Source organism: Alosa pseudoharengus, unplaced genomic scaffold (genome assembly GCF_046254945.1).
Source record: "Alosa pseudoharengus isolate Yale_2024_CS ecotype anadromous, Long Island Sound unplaced genomic scaffold, YU_APseudo_1.1 YU_APseudo_1.1_scf_12, whole genome shotgun sequence".
Classification (NCBI taxonomy): Eukaryota; Metazoa; Chordata; class Actinopteri; order Clupeiformes; family Clupeidae; genus Alosa; species Alosa pseudoharengus.
The window spans coordinates 6,797,840-6,815,409 of record NW_027468587.1 but is presented as its reverse complement, the minus strand read 5'-3'; the positions used below and the strand labels follow the sequence as shown (position 1 = coordinate 6,815,409).

Genomic DNA, 17,570 nt, shown 5'->3' with positions numbered 1-17,570 from the left:
ATATGGCTGTGTAGTCTGTGCCATAACATTTATTCCTGCAGGCTGCCCGTTTTGGCTGTCATACTTTTAAATGGCTTCGCAAGAAGTAGGCCTACATAGACCATAACTTACTGTCATCTTCTTTAAGAACTTTTCCCAATATTTCCCATAGCCTATATCGCTTTTCCTGAAGGGGTGTCTTTATTATTTTAACTCGCGTCTTCAGCTTCTTTACTGTTGACTTTATTGTATTGATGCTTTACTGTACTGATGCTAGCCTGCTCGTGATATTTTAAGTAGGCTTATTTGTAGAAAATATATATTTAATTAATTTTAACTGACCCGCCCGCAAATGGCCCGAATATCATTAAAATATTTTGTTTATGACTCATAACCGCGGGTGACCGCGGTCATCCGCGGGCGACCGCTTAATTTCGGGCAGACCGCGCAACACTGGTGCCCACGTATCTCCACTGAGACAGTTCTGTGTTGTCCCGTATCAACGAGACCCTGTTTGCCATGTAAGTCTTAAATCTTGCTTGGTCATTCGCCAGGTATTTTAGCACTGTTTGGCTGTCCGTCCAAAAGACTGAGGGCTTCAAGTCAATGTGGAACTCTCTCCTCAGCATTCTGTCCACTTTTACCAGCAGCGCAGCAGCCGCCAGCTCCAGTCTTGGCACTGTGATGTTCTTTAGGGGAAGAACTCTGGATTTTCCTAAGACAAAAGTGACATGTATTATGTTCTGCTTGTTCACCTGTCTAATGTAGCTCACAGAACCGTAGCCACTCTCACTGGCATCGGCGAAGTGATGCAGCTCAGCACGTCTGGTTTCCCCAAAGCCATCCGGTTTCAGGCAACGTGGCATGCTGAAGCCTCTGATCATTTCCAAGCTGCTGGTCCATTCTATCCATTGCTCTGATACGGCCGGTGGCAAAGGCTCATCCCATCCAAAGCCCCTCTGGCAGAGCTCCTGTAGTAACTGCTTGACTGGAAGGATGAGAGGAGCAAGAAAGCCGAGTGGATCAAAGATTGAACTGACAACAGAAAGTATGCCTCTGCGGGTGTGTGGCTTTTGACTTAAATTGATGTTGAACTGGACTTCATCAGAATCCACACACCATTGCAGTCCCAGGGCTCTTTCAACAGGCAGACTGTCTTTGTCGAGATCTAATGACTTAATCCCCTTTGCCCGGTGTTCTTTAGGAATGGAAGCTAAAACTGCCCGGCTGTTGCTGACCCACTGAGTTAGCTGAAACCCACCTTTACTGCACAATGCAGTGAGATGCTTTACCAGTTGGATGGCGTCAGACTCCTTGGACACAGACTTTGCGCAGCCGTCCACATAAAAGTTGTGACGAATAGTCTCAGCCACCTGAGGGGAAAAGCAGCTTTCATTTTCAGCAGCGGTTTTTTGCAATGCAAAAGTTGCAATACTGGGGGATGACACAGCACCGAAGATGTGCACAAGCATACGGTGTTCCTTCGGGGTCTGTCTGGTGTCACCTTGTGGCCACCACAAGAATCTTAGGTAATCAACATCAGACTTTGCCACTCTAACCTGATGGAACATCGATTTGATGTCAGCCATGATTCCAACTGGCTCTTTTCGAAACCTCAGGATCACTCCGACGAGGGAGTTGGTCAGATCAGGCCCCTGGAGTAGTTCCGTGTTGAGGGACACACCCTGAAAAGAAGCAGCACAATCGAACACCACTCTGAGCTTTTTCTTTTTGGGGTGGTAGACCCCGTGGTGTGGCAAGTACCATACCTTTCCTGGCGGTTGTGCAAGTTCTTCCTGTGGGATCTCCTCAGCATAGTTATTCTCAAAGATGTCACTGAGGAATGCAACATACTCCTGTTTAAATTGTTCATCTTTTTTCATTTTCTTTTTTAGGCTGTGGAGGCGCTGCTCTGCCTATTGCTTGGCATGAGCACATCATTTCTTCTAAAGGGTAATCTTAGACTGTAATGCTTTCAGCATTGCCTCATTGGCCATCTTTAAGAACATCTTGTCCTCTATAGACATCTCAGTTTTTTCTTCTGATGCAACCTCATGAAAATCTTGATTGTACTGTGAGATCAACAGCTTTTCTAAACTTGCCACTGAAATCCTATTCACAGTCACACTTTCACAGTCACCACCGCCAGACACACTTCTCAACGGCCCATTCACAACCCACCCCAATAAGGTTTTAACTGCATAGGGACCCCCATTTTGACTATTAATCACCTCCCATGGTTCTAGAAGGTTTGGAGCATTTGTGCCAATCAACAGCTCTACCTTGGAACTAATGGAGGGGATAGTCACCTTACTCAAGTGTGTCCAATGAGCCAGGTCATTCTGCTTGGCGATGCTGCTGGTGGTTACTGGCATCTCCTTTTGAGTAAAGGTGTCAGGGAGGGGCAATAAAGTGTTGCTGTCCAGTGCTGAAACTTCCAGACCTGATACAACATGAGTTGGAACATTTGTTTCCTGATTCATTGTGCGCAGAAGAATGTGTGTCTTTTTGCCCCTAATGTGGAGACGTGACATGAGCTCCTCAGAACAGAAGGTGGCAGAAGAACCAGGATCCAGGAGTGCATACACTTTTATGACCTGGCTGCCTTTTGCTGCCTTGACTTTGACAGGAACAATAGAGAGCACATTATCTTGGTCTCCGGCCCCTATATGACCACATGACTCAGCTGATGCGCTACCTGTAGCTTCCTTGGTTGCACTGTCTTTTGGCTCAATATGGAGGGTGCTTGGATGGGCTCGTTTGCACATATTACAGGTCAGACGCCTTTTGCAATCTTTGCTGATGTGCCCTGTGGAGAGACATCCAAAGCATATGCCCTTGGTCTTAACTGAGCTTATCTCTATGGGCCTTTTTCATAAACATGTTGCATGAGTCCAGTGTGTGCTTCGAGCTACAAAAATGACAGGAGGGTTCAGGCTTTGCATCTTTATTAGGAAGTGCTACACTGGTGACATAGCTACTGCCAGATGACTTAGAGGTCTGTGTCTTAACTGGGGCTTTAGTCTTTCCTTTAATGGCTGTCTGATCTTGAAGATCACCAAACAACGGGTCAGCAGCTATGCGAGCCTGCTTTTCAATAAAGGAGACAAGGTCTAAAATTCTGACCCTGCGGTCATGCTGTTCTTGCAGCTCATAAGCTTTGTTGCGCCACCTTTCTCGGAGCCTATAAGGCAGTTTTAGGACAATGCTTTTTATCGTGGACACAGTGTCCAACTCCTCCATGTATGATGTTTCTTCCATTGCATTGCATCAGCTCCTGAGGAACATGGCATAATCCTGTAGGGACTTAGAATCTTCTGATTTTATTTGTGGCCAAGACAGAATCTTCTCCAAATAAGCACAAGAAATCTTATACTCATGTCCAAAGTTTTCCTTTAATAACTGCATGGCTTTCCGATAGCCTCTATCTGGGGCCATATATTCACAGCTCTAGTTTTTGTGCATGGCCCTTAGTATACTGAATAAGAAACTGCAGTCTGTCTCCGTCATTGTCAGTCTTACGCTCGATCATATTTTGAAAAGAGTGAATGAAAGACTTGTACTCCAAGACTTGGCCATCAAAGATTGGGATACTACCTTGTGGTAAGGTGGATAAAATGTGCTGTTTCATCAGCATTCTCGTTAACTCACTTTGATTTTCCAAGACTCTGATCATATGGGTGTCATACGGAGAGCTGGGTGTGGAGGGTGTTCCAGGCTGAGGTGGAGGTACAGTAAACTGTGCCTCGGGCTGAGCTGGCAGCTGGAGTAGTGGCAGGGGGAATGCCAGAAGAACTGGCATAGGGCATTGTGGCAATGGCAGAGGGCATAGTGGCAATTGCAGAGGGCATAGTGGCAGTGGCAGAGGGCATAGTGGCAGTGGCAGAGGGCATAGTGGCAGTGGCAAGACTATAGGATGAGGTGGGTTGCACCTGTGGCCAAATATGGCCAGGAAAAGGCAGGGGAAACTGAACTTGAGTGTCTGCCTTAGGTCTGACTACTGGGTCACTTTCAAGAAAAGAAAGCAGCTCATCATCCAACTGTGCAGGGTCGGGTGCTTCTGCCCCTAATACAGGTGTGTGAGTTAAGACTGACTTAAATGGAACAGGAGCATACACATTCTTTTCAGCTTCTTTCAGATAATTTATTTTCGCATTAGTGGCTTCAATTTCTACATTCAGTTCCAGTGTTTCTCTTCGTTTCCTTAATAATTCCTCCTGCTCCTCAATAGCATGTTTCTCCTGCAATTTGGAGGCTTTTGTCAGTAAAACCACTCGTTCGGCTTCGGCAGTAATGCGCAAAGACGCGGAACTACCTGACCTAAATGATTGTGCGTCAAATTCAAGTTCTGCGTCTGCTTCTTCAGCAATCAGCGATAACGAAGGCTCCACTTGTGTGGCAGAAGTAGTGACTTCATCTGCGTTAGGGGAAGTAGGATTTTATACGGTTGAAATCCATCTTGTTATGTTCGAAATAAAAGCAGCTACTTGCGAATGTCGAGGCTGATACCATTTTTCATCGTCTTCATTACGTGTCTTTTCATCAAGCTTTTCAACGTATGATGCATGCAACTGTTCAAACTCTTCAAGAAATCCATTAAACTTAAGCATGTTTTCTTTGACTTCCTCAATAAACTCCTTACCAGTCATTAAATTGTTCAGTATGTTCATTCTCCGTGTTAAATGAGACATTTTCCCTGATCTTGCTGCGCGCAAACGCGCTACTTCAGTCATATCTTGAACTTCAATTGACGTTACTTCAGACCCGGCAGAATCGGCCATTGTTTCCAAAAAATAAACTTCCAAAAATCACACAAACTATGTCTTCCTGGCTTAATTCATCAGTACTCCAAAAGTTCAAAAGCAGTTCATATTTTCTTTTCAAAAATCAAACTGTCGCTCATTCCAAGTAGGCCGCGGTTTCACCGCTTCATTTGTTTGGCCGGACCGCAATTATTTCGGAAAAAAAAAAATCTCGGTTAACCTTCGCAAAAGTTATTAGTCCAACTTGCTTCTACATACTTTAAACATCATTGTCCAACGAAAAAATCTTCAATATTGTAGCATTTGGATGCACATACCTCCAACGAAATGTTTCTTTCTTCAGCTTTCCACGCGTTAGGCCGACATTTCCTATTGTCTCCTTTGCGCGTAATTCCACAAGTTTTCTTTAAAAAGAATCCACAGCAAGTCATTGACGTATTGTAGTGGCGAAAAACAGAGAACTTATATTATTTTATTTCCAGTTGTCTTTGTTTTCAACCACAGGAGAAAGCAGGTGGTGCATTGTCACTCACAACTCGCATCCAAGTAATCCAAGAGAGAGCTTGACTTAACTGTTGTCGACAATTTATTGTAAATAAACAAAAATACAAAATAAAAATGCAATGGTTTGCAATAAAGTCTTTGTGGTAAACGGAATAAGCAGGCAGCAATTCAAAGGCCTAGACGCCAAACACAGGCCGAGTTTGCAGCAGCGTTCCACCAGCCGAGCCGAGGTCAATGACTGTATGCGCTGGCCCGCCTTCTCCTCGTCATGCGCTACCAGCGTCAATTTATCAGGTGGCACCATCACCACCTGTAGAGGGTGCAGTCTCACAAACCCAGAAAAACGGAAAAAGTATAAATAATCATAAGATATAAAAAACATAAATGCGGCTCCTACACCATCCTCAATCAGACAATCATGTAAAACCCTATTCCAATTTCGCCCAGATTGTTTAAGACCATAAAGTGATTTCTCTAGCTTATAAACTATACCCTCTTTCTCTTGATAACCCTCTGGCGGATTGATGTAGATCTCATAGTCTATGGGAGCGTGCAAGTACGCTGTTTTCACGTCCATTTGGTGCAGGAGTAAATTCTCCTGTGCTGCTTTCTGTAGCACCACCCTTACACTCGTCAGGTCTGCCGTGGGTGAAAACGTTTCCCCATAGTCTATTCCCATTCTCTGGCTGTAACCCTTGGCTACAAATCGTGCTTTATATTTGTCTTTTCCCTCTACATCAGTCTTTACAGAGTAAACCCACCTACCCCCCACTGTTTTCTTGCCTATTGGCAGCAATGTCGGGGTAAATGTCTTGTTCTCGTTTAAGGACTGGATTTCCTCATCCATGGCTTTTGCCCATTCTTTTGAGTTAGCTGACCCCAATGCCTCCCCAAATGTCTGTGGAATGCCACACACCGCTCTGCAGCAGTGATATGAACCCCATCACTATCACAGCCTTCAGTTATGAAGTCACCTAAATAACCCGGTGTCCTTCTTTCTCTAGTCGGATACCTCCTACTCTCGGGTTCACCACTAGTCTCACTCTGTTGTGTTTGATTATGGTCACTAGACCTAGTTACTGCACCTGGACTATCACTTTGTGCACTTCTACTCTGTACACTTGGCTCTGGAGCATTTCCTGTACTCCTGCTGACCTCCTGCGTGGCCTCACTAGTCCTGGGCCACACACTGTCATGGCCATCGCTTAGATCTGGCTCACCTGTCTGTGTCTGTTTCTCCACCGCTGCCTTGGTCACGAACTTCACTAGCCTGTGTTTTTGTACTTTGTTCGTATCTGGATGATACACCAAATACGCCGGGCTGTTCTGGTCATAACCTACAAAACACCCCTGGTCACATCTGGAATCAAGTTTTCCCTTGTCCTGTTTGTAGGTGTAGCATACAGATCCAAACTTTTGCATTTTAGCTAAATTAGGCTTCCTGTCTGACAGTAGCTCATATGGAGTCTGCCCTGTACGCCTGTTGAAACACCTGTTGCGTACCATTGCTGTTGTTTGTACTGCGTAGTTCCATAGCTTTGGTAGCGCACTTTTAACTAACATGCACCTACCCATCTCAAAAAGAGTACGCCAACCCCTCTCTGCAGTTCCATTCTGGTGTGGGGAATACGGAGCTGATGTTTCATGTCTGATCTTATTTTTCCTCAAAAGAGCTTGGAAATCGCTGCATGTAAACTCTGTTCCGTTGTCGGATCTAATACACCTTACTTCCCCATAAGGGGATACATCTGCTAGGAACTTTTCTGTAGCCTGTACTGTGTCACTTTTCTTCTTTAGAAAATATACAAACACTGCGCTCGAGTGGCTACAGGACCTGCCAGGTCTGTGTGTACCATCTGTAAGGGAGCCTTTGCTCAGGTATCAGGGTCCCTATTTCTGGTTTGGGCGAACTTGCCCTGAATACACACCTCACACTCTTGTTCGGGTCTAACCGTTTTGCCCTTGATCTGCATACCTTCAACAACATTCTGCAACTTAAGAACATCATCATAGTTACAGTGGCCTAATATCTCATGCCATGTCTGTATGTCGTGACATGCATTACACTTATCATTAGACTCAGTTTCAGTATGCAAATAATACAGCCTACCATACACATGAATGTTAAATCTGGTACCGTCTCTGGTTATCAGGGCGTCTTTATCTTCTTTAAAGACAACCGTAGCCCCACTCGTAGTCGCTGCCTTCACTGAGAAGATGCTCTGGGGGTACGACGGTACGAACAAAGCGTCTCTCAGCGTCGCCTTTCGTCGCTGTCCTCTGCTGTCGATGAGGGAAACCTCAGCATTTCCCCTCCGCTGAGCGACCCCGCTGCACCGGGTGCCGTCTGCCAGCTCGACACTGTGCGTTTCTGGCCTGAACGCGCAGTCGAAACTCTTGAACATGGTTATGTCATTGATGACATGAGAGGTAGCCCCTGTGTCCACCATCAGACCCCTCTCTTGGATGCTGCGTGATGGCTGTCGCTGGGTACTGGTCCCTCCATCTCTCATCTTGAACACGTAGTCCTCATCCGTATCTTCTGAGACTTTACTCACACCATCCTGTTTGTCTTTACTGTCCTTGTTCTTACGCCTACACGTGGCGTTTTTGTGCGTGTCACTTCTGCAAAGACTACACCATGTCTTATGTCGACATGCTTTCGCTTGGTGGCCTTTGGTGCCACACTTGAAGCACACCATCTCTGTGTCGTCTTTGTTCCAACCACGTGTACTAGTCTTTGCGGGCCGCCATCCGGTTTTCCCTTGAGTCTTCATCACACTGTCGCTTGACTCAGCTGCTCTTATCTTCTCTGTCTCTTCAAAACTACGTAGTTTAGTCTTGAATTCTGCAAACGTGGTGTTATCGTCTGTGTGTGCCACATGTATTGTGAATGGTTTGAAACTCTCTGGCAATCCCTTTAAGACCATAGCCACTAGCAAGCCATCTCCCAACATTTCACCCGCGTTGCGCAGTGCTGTGATGGCGGTTTCTGCTCTGATTATGTAGTCCATTACACTTTCGTCGTTTGCCTTCTGTAGTTGATTATACGGGGCTTTCCCTTCCCTGCATAGTACTCCGTCAATATTTTCAGAGCTCTTCTTCCATTGTTGGGCGCATCCCTCATAACTAGGGAAAGGCTTTTATCATCTAACAGTAAAATCAACTTGGCATATGCGCCAGCATTTTTCTTTAAATCTGCTGCTCTCTCGGCTTCTGACACCGGTTCTTTTAGCACCTTCAGCCCTGATAAATGAAAATGTCCTAACATTTTGGTCTCCTTGTCACCGTAGCGCCTCCTTGTGGCATAACATATAGGCATACATAAACACTGAACAGTACAGCATTACATACAACTGAGGACATAATGAACATATCTTAACAGGTGATTATTCAGTGGTCATGGTCACAAGTCGAATACTACAAGTTAGCCATTATTCTTACAGAGCACTTACCTAAGTCATAATTAGATAGATAGATAGATAGATAGATAGATAGATAGATAGATAGATACTTTATTGATCCCCAAGGGGAAATTCAAGAAAAGGGGAAATTCAATTAATACTACATGTTATTGGCCTTAAACCTGACCATATAATGGTGTTTACAAACAGAAGTTCGGTAGGAGCATGACGGAGTTTGCCACGCCTCCTCCTTCAATCAGACAGGTTATTTATTCGCAGTCTACCTCTACGCAGTCTACCTCCCCTTATGCCTCCCGTCTTCCAAAGTTAAAGAATAAAGGGGTGTATGGCAGAATCCTGCACGACTACTGCCTGCGCAGTTGACTCTTGCACAATCCCGCAAATCACTTCAGGACCCTGGCCAGAGACTTCGCCAAACATACTTTTTATTATGCTATTATATCTGTTTGCAAATTACGGAATGTGAACTAGTGAATTGGTTATTGACCTTAAACCTGACCATACGTCGGTCTCTTATTGAGTGCTTTTGCAACACATACTCACTGTACTATAACAGCACTTATTACACGGCTCTTCATAATGCTGCAGAATGCTCCATTCACTTGAATGGGCCTTCCCAACGTTCGGCGGTCTGCTAATTCTGAATAACAGACGTTGCTAAGTATAACAGACCGCTGTCAAGGAAAATGGGCTTTGTGCTTCTAAGTCAATTCTTTCATATCACTACGCAAGGATTGGAACTTCATTCAAAAGTGAAAGCAGACGGTTGATCAGCTGTGTTCTAAAGAATGTTTGATTCAAGTTCAGCGTGTGTTGTTGCGAACCATAGACTGTATATATAGAACTGGACAGTGTGCCGTCTGTTAAGAGTGATGCGAGTGATGTGGCTGGCTGCAGTACAATGTGTAACTCCGCCCATCCCCATGTATTTCAATAGCCAAGTAGCCAACTTTCCGTGTCACTTTTCTCACCTAAAACTATTTTTGTATCAACAACTTTTTATTCGAAAAAATAGTTTTCAAGATGCTTCAATACACACAATTTTTCTTTTCTCGCTGAAATTATTTTTTTTAATGTTATATTAACAAATCTAAAAAGGGCGTGTTTACACCTATGATTGACAGCTGGCTGGCTGCAGACACAACGCTTTGTCCATTATGTTTTACCGTCTAGGCTGCAGACACTACCACGTCATCGCTCACTTATTTTAACGACACCTGATTTCGACACATAATCTAACCTAAATAAGTGTTGCTGTTATTATCATTATATCTTATCACAGTCTGACTAAATACATATTGATAGTCATACATTGTGTAGTTGTTTGTAAGAGACATCGTTGTTAGTTGTGACCGATTCTTTGTGAAAAAATATATGTGCTGTTCTTTCGTAGATGCTAAGTATATTAGCTCATAGCATGCTACATCATGCTAGCATTAGCCAGTTGATAGGTAAAGTAAAAGGGCTCTGATGCGAAGTGACGTTAGCCATAGTCACCATCATTTACAGTCCTACTTGTTTCAAATGGTATAACGTAACCAGTGATTGCCGCCATCATCGTTGCAACTTCATTTGAATACACTTTGTCACTGGAGAAGGCAATGTTACGTTTTATTAACGTTAACTCTTGCTTAGTTTTGCGAATGGCAATAAACGCCACCTAGCCTGCTAGGTCGACAACCTCGGTATGCCCATTTATGAATCAGCCTGACAAATAATGTTACTTGTGTTTTAGCAGAGCCCGTTTCCGTTTATTAGACATTCTCTGGTTTTAGTGAACACATTATTGGACATAGCTTAACGTGAGGAGGGATTCAAAGTTACAAATGGCCAATTTGCTTAGTATGCTCAGAACAGCGGTATCTGAAAATGCGTTAAGGTATCGTTGTTACCTGCGATTGCACTGCTGGAGAAGCATTTTGCATTGGTATGATTTGATCAGGTCTTGCCAGTGATGTGTAAATCCTCCCGTAGACGTACATCATTTCAAAAATAATACGTCTAAATTGAAAACTGTGACAACTCATTGATAGGCTCTCTCAATATGTCTGTAATCGTATGCCTCTACCACATGCTTGCTAGTCTTTCACCAGAGAGGGTGCTCCATTATAAATCAAAAATGTAATACTGCAGCCTTCATGTCAGCTGTAAAAATATGAGAACATGGACCTACTAAATCAGGATACTCTGTAAACATTTTACACATAATCAGGAAGCTACTTTGCAGTTCAGTGTTCGATGTGTTTAAAGTGGTACTACGTTTAAAGAAACATTTTTATTCTTTGTTTCAAGTGCATAAGAAAATACCACATTATGATGATGATGGTTATGGTTACCCTTAACAAATACAAAACAATATAATACTTAAAACAGGGATCAATCAATAGCCTAATGAAATAAACAATGAAAATGAGGGGGGGAAGCAATAATAAATGATAATGCCCATTCAATCAATAATATAATAACAAAAACATGGTAAGACTACATTAAGGAGAATATCAATAATAAACAATGTCAAATTAATCAACAGCCTATAATGAAAATAAAACAGTACTACTGCATACAAACCTAATGTATAAGAAGTGCTTAAAAGACCTAAAACTATCACAAGAACGAAGAGCACTGGGCAACTCATTCCACCAACATGGAACCACTGAGGAAAAGAGTCTTGAATTTGACCTAGCGTTTAAGACTGGTCGACACAACCGAAGCTCATCAGAAGACCGCAGTGGGCGGTTGGGGATGTATATCTTGATCATTGAATTAAAATAACAAGGAGCAGATCGATCCAGTCAGTGTCCTATAGGCCAAAGTGAGAGATTTAAATTTAATTCTGGCTACTGTAGGGAGCCAATGGAGAGTAACTAGGAGAGGAGTTACGATGTGTCCTCTTTGGCTGATTGAAGACCAGTCATGTTGCAGCATTCTGAATGATATATGACACAAAATAAAAATAAAAAAAAACATTCAATATTGATTTAGTATCAACCAATAATTATTCTGATATTAATATTCTTGTAATGTCTACATCTTTGTGCAGGCTACAGTTAAATACTAAGCAATGGCCTCTGACTTAAATACCAAGGCAGTTAAATGACCGTGGTATGGCATAGTCTACGTGATATACAGGACTACACAGTAAACCCATTTAAAAAGCATCATCATCTCAGTATACCCATTCAAAATAGGCAAGGATACGTATTTAATAACATTTGGGGTTGCTCACAGTATACCCACCACTACAACTAACTAACTAGACTACACCACTGGTTAAATGGCGCATTGCAATTTACAATTTGTGTGAGTTCAGGGGCATACAGAAAGTTGAAGTTTGGGTGACATCAATAAAGAAAATAGAAACAAAGGGATGTGTACAGCCTCAAGTATGAATGATGTCACATTAACAGAAGGTTCAGAGCAGCGGCAGACCTTTCTTGGTGCCACGGAAGTTATTGAAAGTCATGTGTTTTCAGAACGTAGTGGTGCTGTGCCATGTCCCATGTATAAGGGGCTTCAGGTTGATCCATTGACGGTGGGTGATGTCAGGGAGATGGATGTCAGGGGACTTGGAGAAAGGGGGAGGACATGCCACCTCAGACCACCCCAGCCAAACCACTTCACATAGGCATTCCCTTGCTTGCAGACTGATGTAGACCATGGAGACCACCTTGCCGCCACCTCCAGTACATTCAGCCATCACCCATATCTTACCTGCAAAAAGGAAAGTTACAATAAAGTTAGTCAGACAATTTTACAACATTACAAAGCATCTAATCAGGCACTCAACACCACTAGTAATACCAATTAATTAAATATATGTGTGCAATAAACTTCACAGCCTACCTAATGTTAACTACACATTTAAATATGCGGTGTGAATGTTATTAACTTGCGTCAGCTTGAAAAATAACGTTATCAGTATGACTGATCATGGACGTTAGATGACAAACTAAGGTCTTTCTCAAATGTTCACCGATATCCCTGGGAAGTGACTGGTTCTTGGCGTAGTGTTCAATGCAGGCGTTTCATTTATCGATCATTCACTTATGCGGTCTACAACTACCGACCTACCGATCTGTTTTTTACAGTCTATCTATGCTACCGACCTACCATCACAGAAGTAGCTCTAACAGAGGTGTCTGTCGTTAATGTTAGAAAAAATGCAACCCTGGCAAACTGGCTAGTAGTTACATGAGGTTGATGAGGTCCATGCTTCACATTACGTTAACTTGCGTTGCTTTATCACATCATACCGTTCCTTTATCACATCATATACTGTACTGACTGTCTAGTGTTATTAATCCCCATGTACAGTCAATGGTTACTCCATGTTGAGATGGCATACATTGAGATATTTGAAAACAGCAACAACTAATAAAACCAAGTATATCATGCATCAACTGTTACGGGAGCTGTGTGCTAATCTTCACTTCAACGACTAACTTAGCCTCCCATTAACGGTAACGTTAATGTAGCTGCTAACGTTAGCATGTAATTCGCTGTCCGTATTTCTGTTGTTAGCTCATTAGTATTCGCCATACTAAATTGTCACAGTCTATAATCAACATAATAAGCTCTCTTAGACGTATTTAAGAACACCAATAGACAAAAAAAAAATTTCAGTTGATACGGAACACTTACCAGATAAGAACAAACCGATTGTTGTTTGGACTGTTTAGCTAACTCACAGCCGCAAAATTCATCCAGCCAGCTAGCCTTCGGCGCCGAGTCGACCTGCGTTGTGGAAAGGAGAAGGGGGCGGGTTTCACTTGACAAGGGGCGTGTTTAACTCGCTGAGTGGCAACTGAGTGGGCGTGCCTGACCGCGACTCCTCTTTACTGCGCATGCTTCAACTTTTGCTGCGCAGCCGCACTTCAAATTGGCTCCAAATGTTCCAAGATGGCGTCGCCTCGGCGGCTTCAATTCCATAGAACACTGTCCAGTTCTATATATACAGTCTATGTTGCGAACTATTTGTTTCTCAGCAAAAGCCATGATGAAACGGTATTGTGTCGTTTTGGTAAGTAGCCGTGTAATAAGCGGGATAATGTATATTATCCCGCTGCGCGTTGGGGTCCGGTTCGCCCTATCGGGACCTATCTCCCGACAATGACCGGCGTTCTATACATTATCCCTTACTTAGATTAGTCATAATTTTTAATGGCTTTCTGCCCAATTTTCTTTCTCTTCAGGTGCAAAACAATCTGTGTTTTTTTGGGACAACCGGAGTGGTATGTGAGCTCCAGACGAGACCCCCAAAAGAGACTTTGTGACTGACGGATGGGGCTATGGCCTCTCCATGTCTTACAAGGAGATCAGATCCAGAGAGTTCTTGAAAGGAGGTGACATGTTCCTTCTCATCACTATGCAAGGTGGGTGTCTTAACAGCTCACAGGATTCCATCTAAGAGTAGTTTACCACAGAACCGCCGAGGAATGATGGTGTATGTCTTCGCAATAGCTTTGCATTCCCTCTGACCACTTTTAGTAGAGTAGTTTTGCATTCCCTCGCAATATTTTTGTGTTACCCTCGCAATTCTTTCGACTTTGCGAGGCAAGGCACGCAAAACTGTTTGCGAGGAAATGGGCAACTGTATTGTGTGGGCATGCAAAATAATACAGTACTGTACTGTCCTCCCTGTGTGTATCGAACACAATTTGACAGCCAGCCTAACTCCTTTAAGAAAACTCGCGAGTCAGGTTTTAGCCTCCAAGCTCCGGTTTTAATGAATAATGAGTAAAACTGAAAATGATACAAAACATATGTATTCAATATTCAATATCTGAAGAAATATACGATTAAACAGATGAAAAAGTATCTATCAGTAGCTGATCAGTAGACACATAGAAGGCAGCATGGTTTTTATCAAATAAAGATAGATTTATCAGAAATTACCAAATAATGTCACTAAATTTGCAATCTACTTTAAGTAAGCAATTATTAAACTTACGGACGATGCTTTTCAAAGGCTTTAACATACAGGATGTAGAAAGATGATAATTCAGCAAATAACTCAAAATGTGCTGCTGCTTATCAAGATGGTTGTCCTGGTTGCTATGGCTGTCATAAATCAAACAATACAGCATAGCTGTCATAACGACTGCACATCAGAAAGAACCACTAGATGGCACTAAACTGCCTATACTAACTAACTAAAATTGGCAGAGGCAGAACAAGTACCCTCCAGAATTATTGGCACCTCTGCAAGTTGACTAAAGCCAGCTGAGCTAATGTTTTCACACTCTAACATGCAAACTATGTGTTGAAAATAACACAGCTTCTATCTCTATGTCCAGATAGGGACAACACACATTTGTTTTAAGAATGAGGAAACTTTCATGATTCTTATATAAACTAACTTTCAAGAGTCTTATTTAGTTTGTGTGATATTTTCATGCATTATGACCCTAAAATAGTTGACAAATGATGATTACATTTTAAATGCATGTGTGTCAGTATATTAAAGATATCGATGTTATTGTATGTGAAGGAGCACTTGAGTGTTATCCAATTTATTACTTTACACAAACAAAAGAGGTGCATTTCTGCTGAACACAAGTCAATACAGCACACAATGCACTTCTTTACACTCTGCGTAAGGGTTATAGAATGCTGACGAACATTGTGCATGTTGTACAGAGTGAATGTAAAACCATTTTAATAAACTGTTTATTCAGTATCAGCACTTTTCGCCTAGTTAATTTATGAAACTTTCAAATAAGTTTCCCCTCATGATTTTGCCTTTGACATGACACACATTTCTGCAGTATAATATAATTGTTTGTCCCTTCGTTAATGGGTTTGTCATCAATATTGTTCTCTCATAAATGTTTTGGCCCTTCATGTAGTATCTATTGTATTGGGTGTACACTTTAGTCACAACAACTGCTCACAGTCAGGAATGTTGCTATGTGATTCCTTCAGTACCATAGATAATGACAGACGTCCCCCTTGTGGACAGAATCTTCTACATTGAATCTGCTACAATTAGCGTCCCCTCCTGTCCATGCTCAATAGTACATCATCCCATGTGACCATTTCCAGTTAAACTTACAGTAACATGCATGCAATGGTTCATTCCATACAGTATGTTAATGTGACAACATTATGTTGATCTTTTTAAACAGGTATGTTTTTGTTCTTAAGTAATGGGAGGCTGTTTTCAATTAGATTTAAGTACAAGCCTTCTCCTAAGAGCACAACACACTTATGCTTTCTACTGATGAAACTTCAGCTTTGTAATTTGTTATCATAGCAAAAACAAAGTGCTTTAATTGAGAATTCATTTACAGTACACACACACACACACACACACACACACACACACACACAGAGAGAGAGAGAGACTAATTGGAACAGTGCAGTTTCCCCATTCACCAACATTTTCATGAAAATGGATATTACTTCACAATAATCAGTTCACACCTTCAACAAAGCTTTACTTTGTACTGTGTTCTCATCAGTGAATGTATAATCATCCACCCCACAACTGTGTTGAGCCCAATTATTTCAGTAGACAGACTCATTTTTTGTCTGTGTTTATGTGCAAGCAAGTGTAAACGATGTGACTCTGGGTCCTCCACAGTATAAAATATGGCTTGAAAAAGACAAACAAGCAAAAAGTTCATCCAGCTGTGCATGGGTTCTGAATATGCTGCGTTGCGATAAATCATCCCCCACTGTAATTGGCTCATTCACTCTCTCACTCTCCACCTCAAGCTGGTGTGTGGTGAGCGTTCTGGTGCATTATGGCTGCCGTACATCACCCAGGTGGGTGCTACACATTGGTGGTGGTTAGTGAGGTCCCCCCTTCCCTGTAAAGCGCTTTGTGTGTGAGTGAGTGTTGTTTTTGTTGTTGTTGTTGCCAGAGCGGGGTCTGACTGCGCTGGAGCCCTAGCCTGAGATTTTACTTTGGTGCCCTCAGTCTCAATTTTGGTCTCATCAGATCAACAAACCTTCTTCCATTTGATCTTGGAGTCTCCCACATGTTATTGGATGAACTTTAGTCGAGATTTACTAAGAGCTTTGCCACTCACTCATAGAGCTCTGACTGGTGAAGAACTTGCAAAAGTTGCTGTATGCATTTCTCCCATCTCAGCTGCTGATGCTTTTCATTGGGAAAAAGTTTTTTTTCCAATGCCCATGAACGCTAGGTATGCACCTGACATATGTTAAAGGAATGTTAAGAAGCAACATTCTTGCTCATTCCTGTTCAACGTGTCAATCTTGGTCTGGTTCACTCATGAACTCAAAAACTCCAGCAGACCTTTGCAAGTGCCATTGACACATCGGTGTCATGCAAGTACCTTTATGGAAACAGTCGGATTCAAAATTGAAAACTACTAAAAAGGTAAATAGAAAACAACATGATCACTTCTATATCAATCAATCCATGCAGAGTGTAAAATCATAAAATTTAATTGTTTTTTTTTAATCTGTTCTCTAGGAATATGTATGTTTATATTTGGCTTACGATAACTATCGCTGGTACAGCAGCATTGTCATTGGTAAGTGTGTAAAATCCTTAGACAGTTTTCTTTTTTTCATTTAATGTAAAATTAATTAACCACAATTTTCTTTTTACTTTCATGCAGCCACAAGCAGGTCAAATAGGTAAGTTTAAGATATAAAGCCAACAAAATGTTGGCATCATACAATTAAGATGGTCATTGTCTTTACAGTCAGGTGATCCGTTTTCACAAGAAAAGCATATGCAATATTATCTGCTGCTCTTACAATTCCTCTGAAAGATCATACTTCTAATTAATGTTTTCCTGTAACTCTTCTCTTATTGAAGGCATTGAGAAGCTGGACATCACAAAGATTAACAAAGGAACGGCTAATTCACAATACACTACAATATACTTTACTTATTTTTAATCTAATTAGCAAATTATAT

General features: G+C 42.1%; 1 long non-coding RNA gene across 1 annotated transcript; it reads left to right on the top strand.

Annotated features, from left to right (window-relative positions):
- The first annotated feature begins 16,049 nt into the window (after positions 1-16,049).
- On the top strand, positions 16,050-17,557 carry LOC143118831 (uncharacterized). Its single transcript, XR_012986219.1, has 3 exons — positions 16,050-17,178; positions 17,266-17,284; positions 17,469-17,557. It is a non-coding gene; the product is annotated as an uncharacterized LOC143118831 (long non-coding RNA).
- Positions 17,558-17,570: the final 13 nt, after the last annotated feature.